General features: G+C 34.2%; 1 protein-coding gene across 5 annotated transcripts in view; it reads right to left on the bottom strand.

Moving 5' to 3' along the window:
- Nucleotides 1–18,126, bottom strand: part of IQCM (IQ motif containing M) — a 417,332-nt gene that overhangs the window by 360,004 nt on the left and 39,202 nt on the right. For 2 of the 5 annotated variants that reach the window (XM_070611626.1, XM_070611627.1), the window contains one exon: nucleotides 6,043–6,134. The exons of the other annotated variants lie outside the window; for them this stretch is intronic. The gene's annotated coding sequence lies outside the window, so the exon portion shown is untranslated. The remainder of the gene's footprint in view (nucleotides 1–6,042; nucleotides 6,135–18,126) is intronic. 5 annotated transcript variants of the gene reach the window in all.

Here is an 18,126-nt window from a genome sequence, read left to right as displayed (position 1 = left end):
ACAAAATAAACACTTTTATAAATACTAAGACTAAGAAATCCTACACATACTGATATCCCCCAAAATAAGCTATTAAAGGATATACTTCAGTAAGAAGAAACTGAGCCCAAAAGGAATGAATGGAATGCAAGAAGAAAAATGGTAAGCACAGAAATTTGATACAGTATGTTTATAAATTTACATAATCATTAACCTACAAAAACTTATAAGAGTAGTTAATTTGGATTTTTTTCATGTAGAACTAAATACAATAACCAGAAATGGGGAAAAGAAGACACAGAAAAGAGCAGTTTTCAGTGGATTAAGAGTCCAGGGTCCTTGTCTTGTTTAAGAAGAGAATAAATACACTGAGTGACTTTTTACGAAAATATTAGAGACAAATAATTCCACTAACATGTTAAGGATAACTTCTAATAGAATGCAAACATAACGTATAGCTCTCAAACTATCAGAGGAATCATAGTAATTTTTGAAAACTTTATCAAGAAGGTAAAGGAAGGTAAGAAGGTAAGAGAGGGTTAAAAAAAACAAAGAAAAAAATGGAATACAAACAGAAATCTAAAATAAGATGGCAAAATAAATGTAAATTATCACTAAGTACCATAAATATAAACAGATTACACTGACCTATTAATAAACAAAGATTATCAAATAAGGTAACACAAATAAAATTCAACTAAAATGTTGGGCTAAAAGACATATTTAAAACCAAAAGCAAAGAAAGATTGAAAAGTCATGAAAAAGTATTTACCAGCAAATAATAACAAAAAAACCCTGCTGTAGCACCAATACTATCAGACAAAAACAGATATTAGATTAAAAATTAAAAACTAGACTACTGGTGGTAAACATAATGCAGTCTAAAAAGAAACAGATATATAATAAGGTACACTGGAAATTCACATGTTATAAGCCAATATGACTTCAATAAAATAATTTTTTAAAAAATTACTAACAGGGATGGAGAGACACACTAAATCATGATTGAAGGATCAATGACTCAAGAAGATGGGACAGTCATGAGTTTGCATATACCTAACGAAATAGTTCCAAACTTTTCAGTAATAGAATTACAAGGAAAAATTGACAAAGTGACAATTAGAGGAATTTTAACACACCACTATTGGAAATATAGATAAAGTACACACAAAACAGTAAGGATATAGATTTAATATTAGATACATGCTTGACAATATATATTTTAGAAGCCTGCACAAATAGAGAATATACATTCTTTTCAAGCATATGTAGGGTGGGGCTCGCCCAGTGGCACAGTGGTTAAGCGCGCACGTTCTGCTTCAGCGGCCCAGGGTTCACCAGTTCGGATCCCAGGTGCGGACATGGCACCGCTTGGCACACCATGCTGTGGTAGGCATCCCATATAGAAAGCAGAGGAAGATGGGCGTGGAAGCTAGCTCACGACCAGTCTTCCTCAGCAAAAAGAGGAGGATTGGCAGTAGTTAGCTCAGGGTTAATCTTCCACAAAAAAAAAAAAAAGAATATATAGGGCATTTTTAAAATTTTTCCATATACTAAGTCACATGAAATGTCTCAATAAATGTTAAATATTTGAATAATACAATTGTTACAAATCAATGTTAACGATAGTTTTTTCAAAGTGTATTCCCAAATAACCCAATGATTAAACAGTAGATCAAAATGGAAATTATAAAATATTTAAAACAGGGAGGAAATGACACCACAACAAATTAAACCTGTGAAATGCAGGCAAAGTAGTACTGAGAAGTAAATTTATTGCCTTAAATGTATTTACTAAAACAAAATAAGAAGTATTTAAAATAGTTAAACATTCAACTTTAACAGATTTAAGCAAAGAAGTATTAACGTCAAAAAAAGTAGAAGAAAGAAACTAATAGAGATAAGAGCAAAAATGAATGGAATAGACAACAACTGCAAAAAATTAAATAGCAGGGACTGTCAACAAAATCAAAAGCAAGTCATTTGTAAATATTCACAAAATATACAAGCTTCTAAGTACCATAAAAAGAGGAAGAGAGAAAGGGAGGAAGGGAGGAAGAGAGGGAGGAAGGAAAGAAGGAAGGAAGTATAAGCAATATTAGCAACAAAAGGAAAGGCTGAAGAGGATGGGGAGAGAAGTCTAGATTTGTTAGGACGCTGCTGGATGGACCAAACAGACCCAGGTAAAGCAGAACAGTGAAGAAGCCTCAATCATCCAAGAGAAGCACGCAGGCACTGAGTCCTACGTGGAAGAAGAAATCACAGAGAATGAGGGAAAAAAACCACAGAGAAGAGCATGAAATGCACTGAAGGGGAGGCAAGTCAAGAGCAGCATAAAGTAACCATATGCTAGCTCTTCAACTATTTTCCTTTCTAAGTAAAAAACTAGCATTACATAAAATAAAATAGATTTAGAATATAATGCCTTTGTTAAGAACTATTTACACAAGATTAAAAGTAACAGAGCAGAAGGCTGAGAGTGAACTTAATTGTTCTTTTATGTATCTGAATAGCTCATTAACAGAAATCAAGGTAGTCATTAAGAAAGCACAGCCAATCTTCCTCCAGAGAAGAATTGCTAATCCAACTACCCATCCAGGGTCTTGTTCCTGATTTCATGCACTAGGAAACACCTTTTAGGTACTAAACACTATTTTATTTCATTTTAATTAATTAAAAATTTTTATTAAATAAGAATTATATAAAAATTACCAATGAATTCAGTGTGTTGTATTTATATATTTTATTTACATGTATGTTTATTTTTGAGATATATCAAAACAGGGTTAAGCAAAATTGTGAAGTCAGCCAAAAAAAATAAAAGCCAGTGTTTGCCTAGATATTCTTCCAGAAATGTTCTGCCCCTAAGCAGTATCCTTTCCCTTAGAAGGCTCTCAGACTATGCTCAGAGGCTTTTGTATTTTAATAGGGGAAAATACATCAAGGTATTTACCACTTGCCTTTAAGTAAAATGTATAAGAAATAATCAGATATTAGCAGACAGATAATTTTGTTAAGTCTTTGTAAAGCAAGCTTTCATACCATCCCTAAAATCATAAAATATGGAACCACTACTATTCTGTCAATTCCTTGGGCCAATAACGCCTGTGATATAGAGGTCAGGATGTGAAATCGAATGAGTGTTTAATGCCAAATAAATAATAAATAATTCAGCTCTTCCTTCACACACGACCTTATTACTCAATATAAAAAAAAAATCATAACAATCTTCCTAACTATAGATCTACTCATATTCCTCTTTTGATCAAAGTGTCAGTGTTTATAAAATAATGTAATAATAACCGAAAGTCACAAGTCCAACACTAAGTCCCAATGCTCTCATTTATGCATGGTAAGCTAGCTTTCCATTTCCTATTCCCACCACCACCACCTGTGCTTTCCTCCTTCCTCAGTTTTGCTCAAGCTGCTTTCTCCACCCAGATTATGAACTTCCCTATTTGCTAAGAACAATCAATTCAGATTTTCCTTAGAGGAACATATCACATGCCTCCTCCTCCACAAGTTTTCTCCTTATCCTCCACATGAGAAGTCTTCCTTCTCTCCTAAGAATCCCATAGCATTTATACTACTCTAGTTTATGTGACTTGTCCTTTCAAATCTTGTGTTATGGTTATTTGTGTTGGACACCTGATACTGATATAATGTTGTGTATCAATTATATCTCAACTAAAAAAAGAAGTAATAAAGTTAAGACACACTAAGACAATTTTAAGTGAAATGTGAAGACAAACTTGATGGTGATTTTTTAAAAATTATATCTAAAAGCTTAAAAACATGACAGGAGAAGTTGATGGGAAAATTTAGGAATATGTGAGTTAAAAAATAATTAAGAGAATGAGATCATATTGGAGAATGATCCTTCTAAGGCAGTGTCAAGGCTTCTCTTCAATGACATGGCAGATAGAGGAGAGTGGCTTAAAAGATAACAGGATCCAGTCTGGGATAAAAGGTGTCTTCTTGCAGGTTGCATATTCAAATCACCACGTTTTTACAGCACTGTGCTTCACAACAAACTGTATCAAACTCTCGATAAAAAGAATTATCAAGCATTATATTTCATCTTCTGTGAGGTAGCACTGTAGAGCTCATTGAAAAGAACACTCTTACACAATCCCTTCATTAAGAAGATGTGAGCGTTGAGGTCAAAGGTTGCAATATTTCTATATTAAAAAAAGGCATCTTGATCTCGTAGTCTCTGCTCATCTAGACCTCTCTACAAGGTAATCAATGCCAGTAGGAGAATTAAATTTAATTGCCTTGTTATTTAATAAGTTTTAGGTACAGTTTCACATGAGGATTAGAAAAAATAATTTCTACTTCAGATTACTTTATAAAAAGCCTATTTAGTTGTAATTCATGGACAAGGTTCTCTACAGATCTCTACAACCTCTAACAGACAAATCCCAAAATAGCTTTTTATTTAAATCACCTTCCCTAATTCCTCTTATTAGGCGTTCCAGAGATGTTAATCCTTTTGCCACACAGTGATTTTCAGGAGCAGCTTTAGTAAAAATGTTAAATTTAAATGCATATATACATGGACTGCATGCTCACATACACACATACCCACACACATACCCACACAAGCACAAAAACAGGTTCATGCTCTGGTAACACCACCTGAAGTCAAAGAACAAGGGCTATCAAACACATTCAATGAGTGAAATTTAAATATAATCAAATCTAATCTAATATTGGCTTTTATGCTAAAAATATGCTGGCTTCCTGCTTTTAAGGAGTCCATCATCATCATTGTCATCATCAGAAAGCAACAAGATGGACAAAACATTATGCTGCTGTTGTACTGTATAGCATGATTTATATAATGTCAGAAAGAACAAACAAAAAACGTGCAATCGTTGCAGAGTATTCTATTTTTGCATGTTGAGTTTAGGGTGTATATGAAAACACATGGAAGAGGTGGGATTTTATGAGGCTCCCAAAGGAGGAAAAGAGGCTGAAGAAGCACAAGAGCCCAAGCGCTCCTCCCTTAAACTGGACCATCAGAGAGAATCTCACAGAGGCTTGTAAGATAAGAGTAACTGGTGTGTGAAACCCCCAGGGTATGATCTTCACTACGCTAAACCCTTTAAATCATGATTTTATTGAAGATCCACAACAATGCTCTGCACTTAGTACTAATAATCTCAGTTTCTTAGATAAGGTTATTGGGGCTTGGAGAGGTCCAGGAACTTGTTTAAAGCCAAAGAGCTACAGGTGGCAGAGTCAGGATTCAACCCAGGACCCTCTGACTTGAAAATTCAAGCTCTTAACTTTGGGCTTGCTGCCACTCACTGTGAAAGGAATGAAGAAAAACTGCCAAAGAAAGATGCAATGCCCGAAGATTCAGGAATTCATTTTTTTAATCTGGAATCTTCTCTGCAATGAGGAAAAGAAGGTGATGAGTAAATGAAAAGCAATAGGATATATCGGGGTATATGATGAAGCCATTTGGTTGAAAACTAATTCGACCTGACCTTGTTTTTCAGAAAGGCCTGACATGGCCTGTTGAGCATGCATTGTACATCTCCTGTACGCATTTACAATGTCCCAAAGCCAAGGATGACGCTGTTAAAGATACAGACGTAGCTCTTGCCATATCAGGTTTCTTTAAGGATAAGCATCTCTTCCCAGAAATTAAGGATTAGTCACTGACCTGCTTTAACTCACCTTGTGACCACTGACCTGCTGTGCCAATAACGCAATCTCATTACTTGTAAAAGGGATATTCCTGATATATGTGATGTATGCCCTTTGTTCCAAGACGGTATACAACCACTCTTTGTTCCAAGACAGTATATACACACCCTGCTTCTTTGGAGTGCTTCCTTCCTTAGGAGGAAAGACCCTAGGCTATAGTCCTCAGACCTGGTTCATATAATAAACTCATCCCAGTTTTGATTTATAGACTGATTATGGATTATTTGCATTGACAGACTTGAGAGTACCTGGTGGTGTCAGTAGTAGAGTTGAGCTATGTACCCTATTTGCCAGGGAAAAGATTCATTTTCCTCAAAAAAAAAAAAAAAAATCCAAATTTACCTCGTGACCAAAGAGCCTGATTCCAGCACTTTGGAGATGTTAAATGAGGATGCTGCTGTATCCATTAGTGCAGAAACATCAACAGAAAAATGCTGTAAAAGGAAAGGATCAATATTGACCCTAATAGTAGTAATCATATTTTTGTTACTTTACCTAGGGCTAATTGAAATATTTTTACTTAATGATATTGTTAACATAAACAAATATTAGGTTTCAAAATAATATGTAAGGAATGATCATATTTTATTAAAAAAATATAAATATATTTGCAATGAGATTTCATGATCTTTTTTCTTTTTATTTTTGTTTTCTAATTTTCCTAAAAACAACATGCATTACTCATATAATTTTAAAAGTGGGAATAGGAAGAAGTAAAATCTAATAAAACGATTCACATTAACCAAAATATCTATCACCAAAATGGCAATTTATCTATTTCTTATAGTAACTATCATAAAGATCTTCTTCATGGGGACAGGCGTTACACAGATACCACTATCAGAATATTAAACTGGATAATGTCTTGCCTTAGAAACCTTGGCACACATAGATTTTTTTGGTTTTCTTGAAAGTCTTACTCTATAAATCCAATTTTTCAAAGATCCAAGGAAGATTGTTACCTTTATTCATTTCAAAATATCTCTCTATTTTTTCTGTCATTATACTTAATTATATCTTAGTATGGTTTGCTCCTGGTGTCGTATTCAGCTCCTGTCATTTCAAAATTACACTAGATGAGTCACTTCTAAAAGAGAAGTCTGTAAATAGCAAATTCCATCCATGTACGGTACTCCCGTCAGTCTTAAAGGGCAATATTTCCTGAACTTGACCCTAGTTTCAAGAGTGCATCTTGTTGGAGGGCCTGTGGGCTTCTCCCCACCGATTATGTTGGAGTGAAAATTTCAGTATTGTAACTGCATTATTTTAGCACAGAATATTAAAAGATCTGTTGAGCTGTGTTATCATTGCTGATCATTAGTCTGTGTCATTCAGATGACAAGTTAAACTGGTTTTTGAAGAACTGCAATCTTTATGTGTAAATATTCTTTTGAAAAATAAAAAGAGAATAAGTTGGAGTGTAGGAGGAACTATAGATGCATTTAAAAAGAGAGAGAGAGAACATAACCTGGCCTATTATAAATGTATATAAGGAGATCTGTTTTAGAGTTTAGGGTACTTACTACTTACTTACTTACATATCTGGCCTAATTTTAGTTATAGGGGCCTAGAAAAATCTACATAAAATGAGTGTTACTACCAGCCCCATGTCGCAAGGAAAGTGAATCACAGCCCTGATGTAAGAAATTTTATCACCTAAGTTCCTAGAAAGATAACTCGTCAGGAGATGAGTTTTTTTGCACAAATCTTGCATTTTGCTTCAAATTAAACTTTTATCTCACACAGAAAAACATGTGAAGGGGTGGGTAAGTTACACTGTTAGTAATCATGGCTTCAGCGGAGACATAAGTCCTCAATCACTGTGAAGCCTTCTACAATTTGGAGTCTAGATTAACAGCAACATCAGGAGGCACAGTGACCTTGTCCACTTCACAATCTCTGTGCTACAAACCAGGGTGAGAAATTAAAAAGTTTACTCACTAGATAAATCATTTATAATGAATCATCTGATTTTCTAGCCTATCTCTGGATTGTTACAGGCATAATAAATTACAGTAATAACAACTAACAGTCAACAAGAAAAAAATTTCTAAGTAGAGATATTATATCAAATATCATGGCATCTCTTTAAAAATTTCCGGACAAGTGCATTTTAAAGTTAAAATAAAATCCTACTTAGGGCCAATTTTCTGAACAGCCCACACACGCCTTGGGAACTTGAATATCTGCTGCCAAGAGTTCCAACATGTAGAATCCAGCCTGTGACATTTCTGTCTATAATGGGATTATCCCAATATATTCCCCACCTCTAATCAGGGTAAGGCTGCTCAACAACAAGAGCACTTAAACAGAGACCAAGGATCATTAAGAAAAACACTCATGAGATTTGGCAGTTTAATCACATATTTACTGAAGGCTTAAGTTATGCGAATCCTCTGTGGTATTACTTGGCACCAAGAGTTATGAACAAGACAGGGGACAAACTTGAGCCTTTGGGCACTTCATGTAACTTATTCACCAGGACAATTCTTTTCAGCATCTGAGACTAAATTTACAAAAAATATTTATGGATAATTTAAACTATTTAGGGTATTACATTTAGATCAAGCACCTTAGAAGGAATATTAAAATCTTGACAGATCATAGAGTGAAATACCCAAATACTTTTCCATGATAAAGGATTCACTGTCATTTGCATTTAACAATTCATAGATATAAGAAACTTTCATTATCATAAGTATCCCTACTGCATTAACACTTACCTAAACTACAGATTCTTTCTCATTAAATATCTTTGCTGGCCAGGTTTTCATTCTTGATCTTTTTCTCATTCTAAACAGCTTTCTTAGGGGAACTCATTTACATCCATAAATTCTAGTACCTCCTATGCGCTGATATCCCTGAATTATAGAACCACATATTCAACTGCCTGCTGGACAGATCCCCCAAGGTGGTCCATCAGGAATCACAAACTCAACTTGACCAGATAAAATCAATGATCTTTTATATCCAAAATATGTCTCTTTCCATGTTTTCACAAATGAAACTACGAATCAGACTCAGCATTTTAATGGGGCACACATGGGAGAAAGAAGATATAGGCCAGGTCCCTCAAAATTGCAAGTGAGATCAGAGACTCGCCACAAAAACCTAGAGCCCAAAAATATGTGGTGCTCAACAGCTAAAAGAGGTTAAAAGTGAAAAGACAGAAAAGATAGAGCATGCTATGCTAATCAAAAAAGCTGGAGTGGCTATATTAACATTAGATAAACTAGATTTTAGAGCAAAGAATATTGCAAGGAATAGAGAAGATCTCTTCATAATGATAAAGAGGTCAATTCATCAAAAGGACATAATAATCTTAAAGGTTTATGCACCTACAAAAAAACTGATAGAACTGCAAAGAAAAATAGACAAATCTACAACTATAGTTGGAGACTTCAATAACTCTCAATAATTGGTAGACAAAAGTACATTGAAAATCAGTAAGGATATAGGAAACAACACTATCAAACAACTCAACCTAATTGACATTTACAGAATAAAAAAATAGCAAATCAAACCTAAAGTAAGCAAAGTAAAATAAATAATAAGGGCAGGACAGAAATCAACAAAAGAGAAAACAGAAAAACATCAATAAAGTCAAAACCTAGATCTTTGAGAAAATAAATAAAATTGATAAACTTCTAGCCAGACTGAGGAGAAAAAAAGAGTGAAGACGGAGGTTAAAAATATCAGTAATGACCTCACACCATTAAGAAAACAATTACCATACAATCCAGCTATTCCAATGCTAGGTATTTATCCAAAGAACAAGAAAATATGAATGCATAAAGATATCTGCACCCCTATGTTCATCACAGCATTATTCACAATAGCCAAAGCTACGAAGCAACCTAGATGCCCATCAATGGATGAATGAATAAAGATGTGGTATATATACACATGTGGTATATATACACAATGGAATATGACTCAGCCATAAAAAAGGATGAAATCTGGCCCTTTATGACAACATGGATGGATCTTGAGGGTATTACGCTAAACACAATAAGTTACAAGGAGAAATTCAAATACCATATGATCTCAATCAAAAATAGAAGATAATATGAACAACACATAGAGACAGAGATTGGATTGGACAGAGGGGAAGTGGGGAGGGAGGAGGATGAAAGAGGTGATTAGGCACATGTGTCTGGTGATGGATTGTAATTAGTCTTTGGGTAGTAAATATGATGTAATCTATATAGAAGTTGAAATATAATCCAGTGCACCTGAAATTTACATAATGTTATAAACCAATGTTACTGCAACAAAAAAATTTTTAAGTGTCTAAAAAAAAAAAAATCAGTAATGAAAGAAGTGATGTCACTACAGATCCTACAGAAAGTATTATAATAATAAGAGTATAGTATCAACAACTTTATGCCCATAAATTCAACAACTTAGATAAAATGGTATCTTTGAAAGACACAAATTATCAAAGCTCACTCAAGAGAAATAGATAACCTGAATAGTTCTGAATCTACTTTAAAAATTGAACATGTAATTAAAACTTTTCCACAAAGAAAACTCCAGATCCAGATGGCTTCCTCACTGGTGAATTCTACCAAATATTTAAGGAAGATGTATCAATTCTATACAAGATCTTCCAGAAAATCGGAAAGAGCAAAAATACTACCCAACTCCTTCCACGGGGCAAGCATTAAGACAAAACCAAACAGATATATTACAAGTAAAACAAAATAAAACCTACAAACACTATCCCTCATGAACATAGATGCAAATATCCCACCAAAAATATTAGTAAATTACATCCAATAATATAGAAAAAGGATAAAACATCAGGACAAAGTAAAGTTTATCCCAGTAATGCAAGATTGGTTTAACAATCAAATATCAATAAATGTAATTCACCATATTAACAAACTAAAAGAAAAAAATAATCATCATTTCAATAAATTCAGAAAAAAATGTTTGACAAAATCCAACAACCATTCTTAATAATAAAAAAAAATTCTCAGCAGGCTATGAACAGAAAGTAATTTCTCTGACCTGATAAAGAGCATCTATGAAAAATTTACATTAGCATCATACTTAATGGCAGAAGACTGAACAATTTCCCCAAGATCAGGAACAAGGTGCACTCTCACGCTTCTCTGCAGCATTATACTGGAGATTCTAGCCAGTGCAACAAGGCAAAAAAAGTGAAATGAAAGTCATCCAGGTTGGGAAAAAGGAAAATTGCCTTTGTCTAGTATTCTTTCTACTATACTTCTAACTTTATGATTTATATTTTCTCTCTGTATATATTTTAAATAGTAAAAGAATTCCACAATTAAATTAAAATTACAACAAGAACATTCACCAACAATTATATACGTCCTATGAAGAACAATTTTTTTGTCAGATGACCCAAGGGAACTTCTGTTAAATACAATGAATATCACTGTGTGCCGAGAACCCTGATGGCAACCACTTTGAAATCTGCTGTTTTTAAAAATGTCCTACTTAATTATTGTCTTAAAATTATCCTTTAAATATCTACCGCTGTCAAACACAATGCCTTATCACAGGATGCAAATAAAATGAAGGCAAAAGAATAAAGGCTAAAGACAAAGATTGCCTTAAAATAGTTGTGTCACACTTAAATGTCATACTGTCTCTTAAAATTTCCTCTTATTATAAGCCAATTAATTTATTCACATTCATTGTGAAAATTATCTCTTCAAAATAGTCCATTGTAGAGTGGAATTATTTTCTCATTTCATTTGGGAGACAAGACTTATAAAGTTCTTTTGTCTTTCTTCATTTATTTACTTGTTGGCTGGTTACTTGGTTCAGGCTTCCTCTTCATAGTAATACCTTGAAATGTTTTATGTTCAGATCTATTTATAAGTTTATAATGGAATCACCCTGTTGGTCCTAAGTTGCGTGTGTGTGATTTCTAATACTCAATGAATCTTCACATTCACTCATAAACAGACCTCTGATGAATAAGAAGGCATAAATTCTTATGCTTGATAATGAGTTGTTATGACAATATACTTTTATCATCTCTATTAAAAATCAGTCATGCCAAGGGATTTTTTTTTATCTTAATGGGGGTAGCATTAGAGGAATTTTAATTTAAAAGTGAAATAATCATATTTTCTTTTAGTAGGATGAGCTATATCCCATTCCAGTCAGTTCAGTCTTTGTTTGCACCTATTGTTCTGGTTCTGTCCATTCAGCATTTGTTTTGGTAAAAGCATCCTAATTTGAATGAACAACTACGTGGTCACCCTATCTTGTAGAGAGATTACTCTGAGATTTAGGAAATGTTCTTATTTTTTAATCTAATAATCCTTCAAGAAATCTATTCAAAGGAAATAATGACAGAAGCAAAGATATAGCTTTGTATGTAAATATGTCCATTATGGAATTATTCATGGTCACAAAAATGTAAACAACTTAAAGGCCAACAAGAGAAGAATTGTTAAATATGTAATGGTTCAGAAATAAATGGAATATTATGCAGCACTTAAACATTATGTTTTTAAAAATAGTTAATGACTAAGAAATGTTCAAAATATAATTTTGACAGAAAAAATAAAGTACAAAATGTATTCATAGCGCAACCCCTCCTCTATTACATATATTTCATACATATACATGCACACACCCCATTCAAGAAAAATAGGAATATACAAAATGATTAACAGTTCTCTCTGGATAATGACTATGGATGATATATTTTTCTTCAAATTTTGCTGTATTTTTCAAATTTTCTTTAATAGTGTGTCACTTTATAGTCAGAAAAAAATAAACACTGCTATAAGAACACAAGAGAGAGAAAATCAGAATGATGAAAGATCCACCACTTTGGAGTTTTGGCAGTGGAGAGACCAGTTTGTGTAAGTAAAAGAAGCATCTTTAAAAATAACGTGGTAATACTGGTTAGCAACATAGGTCACTTTCTGTGCTGTCATCCTTTTCAGGTGTTACTAATTCAAACAGTAATTCAAACAGAAAAAATGTCTAAAACTGAGGTAGTAGAGTCTTATATAAAGTTAAAACAGCCCAACGTCACCTTGATTATTATATTGTGGGCACTTTAAAAAGAAACGTGTTTTTTTAAGTAATATATTTAAAGGATAGTAACTAACATTAAAAAAACACGAATTTTATATGAAGAAGAGTTAAGGACACTGGGAATGCTTATCCTAGGAAAATGAAAATTTAAGTGAACACAGGTTTTGCCTCCTCTAATTAGCTAATGGTCAGAGCTAACTACAGATGAAATGGGATCTCTCATGAGGCAGCGAGTTCCCCCTTCCTAACCACTTGGGAATTGCTCTCCACTAAATACATGAAATGTTATTGTGCAAAAGAACACACATGACAACCACCTTGAGATCTGCTGTTAATCTTGTCTTATAAAGAGAAGTTAGGCATTATATGGGTTTTTAGGTTAACTGTTCTCTAATCTCCCCTCCAAATTTAGCAAGATATGATGTTAATATTCCTAAGATTTGATCCACCTTGCTCACATTTAGTTTTATATCGAACTGTAAGATAAAGCTGATGCTCCCTCATTTAATAGTCAGTTAGAGATTATTCTCAGCCACTTCACTGTTCATTAGCACTCCCACTAGAGGTGGAGGGGGTGGAGAAGAGTTCATTCAAATGAGCTGACTCTTGTGCATGTTAAAAGTTAAAATGAGACTTCATATAAAAGTGTAATATCACTGGCCAAAGTGGTAAATTAGTATTCTGAGTGTGCTCCCATAACCACTTTACCCCTATTATCTATTTCCCTTTGCATTAGGTGTTTCCTATTTGTTTACTAAACATACGACTAAGGATTTAGAACACAATTGTCATCTCAGCTTCCCTGAAATGCCAAATCTGTAACAATAATAACATGATAATGCTGAGCTCTTTGAGCCTAACTCAGAGCTCTGATTTTATCACAATTGAATTTACATTTTACAACCGACTGATCCTTTGTCCTACTCTATCATGACTTCTAAGGTAAACATCATTCCCCCGAAGAAAATGGACCATAAACATCTCTAGGCTTCATTATTATAGATTTCTAGGTAAGTTCCTCATCCAGAAAGTTTATTTACAGAAAATAAACTTTGTCCAGGTAAGAATTTGCTTTTATTGTTATTATCATTCTGGTAAAAAACACACAGCATAAAATTTACCATCTTAACCATTTTTAGGTGTACAGTTCAGTAGTCTTAAGTATATTCACATTGTTGCAAAATAGATCTCTAGAACTTACTCATTTTGCAGAGAGCTGAAACCCTATACCCATTAAACAACTTCCTCTTTCCCCCTCTCCCCATCCCTGGTAACAAATAGTCTACTTTCTGCTTTTAAGAATTTGCTTTTTGTATATATTTCCTCCAATTTTCTTGTATTTCTAATATGTTTTTTAAAACAAGGAGAAAATGCAGACTAATGTTTCAGCTCACATCTGTATTTTTAAAACATCACAGTCATTATTCAAATATCAGGTTTCTATGAATGCCATAATATATATTGTTTTAATTCTACTGCAACTATAAAAGCAATTTGAAGAGTAATGGGCATTTTTTTCTTATCATACTTATAAAGTGAGTGTTAGAAAAAAAATGTAAAAGGCATTTAAGCAGTTTTTCTCCTTAGTTTTGTTCAAACATAGCAAGAGTATAATTAGCTGGACAAGCTGCCCAATTCTGTAATACATGTCACCTCCTCAACTTACAAACTTGCAGCAACGACAAGTTGCTTTGAAATAAAATAAAAATCTCTACTTAAAAAAAAATTACATTCAGAAAGATGAAGTAAAACACCTCCATTTTTCTCTTTCCCAGGAGGCAAGTATATACAAGAGAGAAATTAGAAAAAACTTTTTCAATTTTTTTAATTTAGCAAGTTAAGATGCTGCAATAATGAGGAGACATTCATTTTGCTCACCACCAAGTAATCCCTCCCACATTATTGGACAGCTTCATGGTTTCACTGCTTCATTGCCACTTAATGATCCTGGAAATAAGCCAACATTTTTCTTGGGTTCTTTTTGCTTTAAAAAAAAATCCAAGAAGTTACGTTGGCAATGCATCAAATCAAGTATTTCACTTCAGCTTATTCTTCCTTCTTGGTGAACATTTAAAAGATAAATTTCTTTCATCCTACCCCTAGATTCAAAGTCTCCAAGAGATAGACTTCTTGATTTTACCCATGTTCTTGAAATGATTAAATGCAAATTCTACTCTGAAATAAGTATCTGATTGAATTCTGTTTCTCCAAAAACAAATGCCTCAAGATATAACCCAAAATACATATTTCCCAAACCAAGGAAAGAAGCCTAAAGTTTTTAAGATCTACAGAGGAGAGGCTAGTAATAACCCAGCAAGTCATACATTCCAGCTCAGCAGAACCTTAAATCTGCCTATAAAGAGACAACAAGAAAAACGGATCCTCAAAACTACTAAAACCTACTAAATGATCTGAGATAAAACCATCATCTCTTCATTTCTGATCTTATAATGTTCTTTCTAGGAGTTCTACTTGTCAGCACAGGTCATAGACTCACCATGTGTGTACAGAGCTTTTAACCAAATTAATGATTCTAAGTGAATATTTTCTAATTCATTGCAGGTACAGCTCTTAAAGTATACTTTGCTGGCACAAGTTGAAAAAAAGCAGTATATTATATAGGTGCAAGTTCCTCCCACTCAACTTATTTTAAGTTCTAGTATCAGCCAAGATAATGATGTTCATCACGAAACACTATATATTACAGGTTTAAATACCTACTTAAACATTCATTAATTCAAGAGTTAAGAGCACCCTAAGTGAAAGGCACTGGGCTGGGTGGTGTAGGCGACACACGGAGGAATAACTACCCCTGCCCTCAGTCAGTTTTCAATCTACCTAAAGCGAATAACAATTACATTTTGGATGACAAAAGCTATTATTCACACTAGCACAGTATGGCATGATGTTTCACGGTTTATTAAGTGTTTTTCAAAATCTTATTTTTTTCCCCTAAAAACAAAGCTACGAGATACATAGCACAACACTATCCCCACTTTTAGATGGGAAAACTAAGGATCAGAAAAACTAAATAACTGATGTAAGGACATGTAGCTAACAAATGATGAGTTCAAGGCTTGAGCTGAGGTTTTCTAATGTCTATCCACTATAACACATTGCCTCATCAATAACTGTAACCACTAGATACATAGCTAAATGCTTTAATCACAGCTTGTGGGAAGCATGGTTCTTCTGATGATAATATCCATACAGAGAGGTAGCAAGAAAACATTTACCAGTTTGACAGTATCATCATTTTTATTGTAAAAGTTACGTGGGTAAATGAGAGCAGATTAATAAAAGGAAACTACATGACATAAAGTTGACTTACAAAAAAATAAGAGCTAAAACAATTTTAAGTAAAATCAGAATGTAAAGAGGGTTGTCCTCATCACCATTATTACTCAAAATTGAATTATAAGTTGTAATGAATAAATGCCAGATAAGAAGAGATAAAATTATCGCTTTTTGCTAATAAGACTGTATATAATAATGGTAATGACTAGAATTTTTAAAAATTGGTAAGATGGCTAGAGTCAAGATAAATATTTTAAAATGCTGCAATTTTTCTGTGTTCCCCAACTCCTCCAGAACACTTGTCACTCTGTATATAGACATCCACCTCAGTTAGATCGGATATTTACAATCTTGAACAGAAACCTCACATCCCCTCTGAATTATCTGCTTTGGACGATTTCTCCAAATTCCAGAACTAGGATCAGAACAATGATTTATTTATCTTATCACTATGACCAACAGGATTTACTAAAATCTTCCCTTTCAGAACAAAGAGACTGCCTCTAAGACAAGATTCTACCCCACTCTTGGAGCCACTGGCAGCAAATTCCTGGACATTTTAAAATTGCAAATTTGTCTCTGTTTCCAGTCTTCAAGAATGCATAACTATCAACATCTAATATCTAAGCATTCACTGCAGACAAGGAAAAAAAATCTATGATAAAAAGACATGCATGTGTTTTTTTTTGGAAAGTGTCCAGTTCAATGTTAACTCCCTAATAACCTGATACGACCTGGGTTTTTTTTTTCAAGATGGGCGTCTGAGCTAACAACTGTTGCTGATCTTTTTTTCTCCCCCTTCTTCTTCTCCCCAACGCCCCCAAGTACATAGTTGTATATTCTAGTTGTGAATGTCTCTGGTTGTGCTATATGGGATGCTGCCTCAGTATGACCTAATGAGTGGTGCCATGTCCGCACCCAGCGAAACCCTGGGCCACCGAAGCAGAAGGCACAAACTTAACCACTCGGCCATGGGACCGGCCCCCAACCTGTTTCATATGCCTCTCTTTCAGCTTTTACAATCTCTTTATTTCCAAAAAAGACAGCAGTTTACACAAAACTCAGAAACTAGATGATTTATCAATGAGATTTACATGTCATTCTTTTAAAGAACACTGGTAACATTTAAAGAATTTTCATTTCATTGCTGTGTTGAAATGTATTCCCTGAGACTTTTCATCTTCTGTGCCTGTAATAGGTATATGGGACTCTCCTGGTGTGCTTGATGAATTGAGTGGCCATATGGAAAAACCCACATCGCAAAGAACTGCAATAGCCTCTAGGAACTGCAACTGACCTCTAAGACCTCAGGCGATCTCCAGCTGACAGAAAAATGTTGGGCCCCTCAGTTATACAACTGCAAGGAAATGGATTCTACCAACAACCTGAATGAGCTTGGAAGTGGGTTCGTCCCCAGTCAAGTCTCCAGTTGAGAATGCAGCCTGGCCAATACGGTGAATAAAGCTTTGCAAGACCTTGAAGCACAAAATACATTCAAGCCATGTCCAGAATCCCAGCCCACAGAAACTGTGACATAATAAATGTGTGTGCTATTTTAAGCCACTTAATTTGTGATAACTTGTTAAACTGCAGTAGGAACTAATATACTTTCCAGTGGCTTTCTGTCTTAGAGTAAATTCCAAGTCATTTCCACAATTTTGCCCCTTGCTATCCACTCTAACCTCATCTTCTTACATTTTCACCATTGCATACTTTGTTTTAGCTATAATGGCCTCTTTGCTCATCAAATATGACAACCTTGCCACTGGCTCAGGGCCTTCAATCATTCTGTCTGGAATACCTGCTTGGCTCAAAGCTCACCTTCTTCAGGTAACTACTCAAAGATTACATTGTTGGAGACATCTTCTCTGAAAAAAAATAGGAATTCCTACCCCGACTCAACATGCACTGCTAACATCTGACTGCTTTATTTTCTCCACAGCACTCACATATCACCATGTGATGGATATTTACCCATCTTCTTATTGTGTTTCTCCGTCTGCTAGAATATAAAGTCCAAAAGAGTAGAGACTTTGTTTTTTTAACTGTTGTCAACCTATATGTGGAATATTTGTTGAATAAATAAATAAGTAA

This window comes from Equus przewalskii, chromosome 2, assembly GCF_037783145.1.
Source record: "Equus przewalskii isolate Varuska chromosome 2, EquPr2, whole genome shotgun sequence".
NCBI lineage: Eukaryota > Metazoa > Chordata > Mammalia > Perissodactyla > Equidae > Equus > Equus przewalskii.
This window is presented reverse-complemented; position numbering and strand designations above follow the sequence as displayed.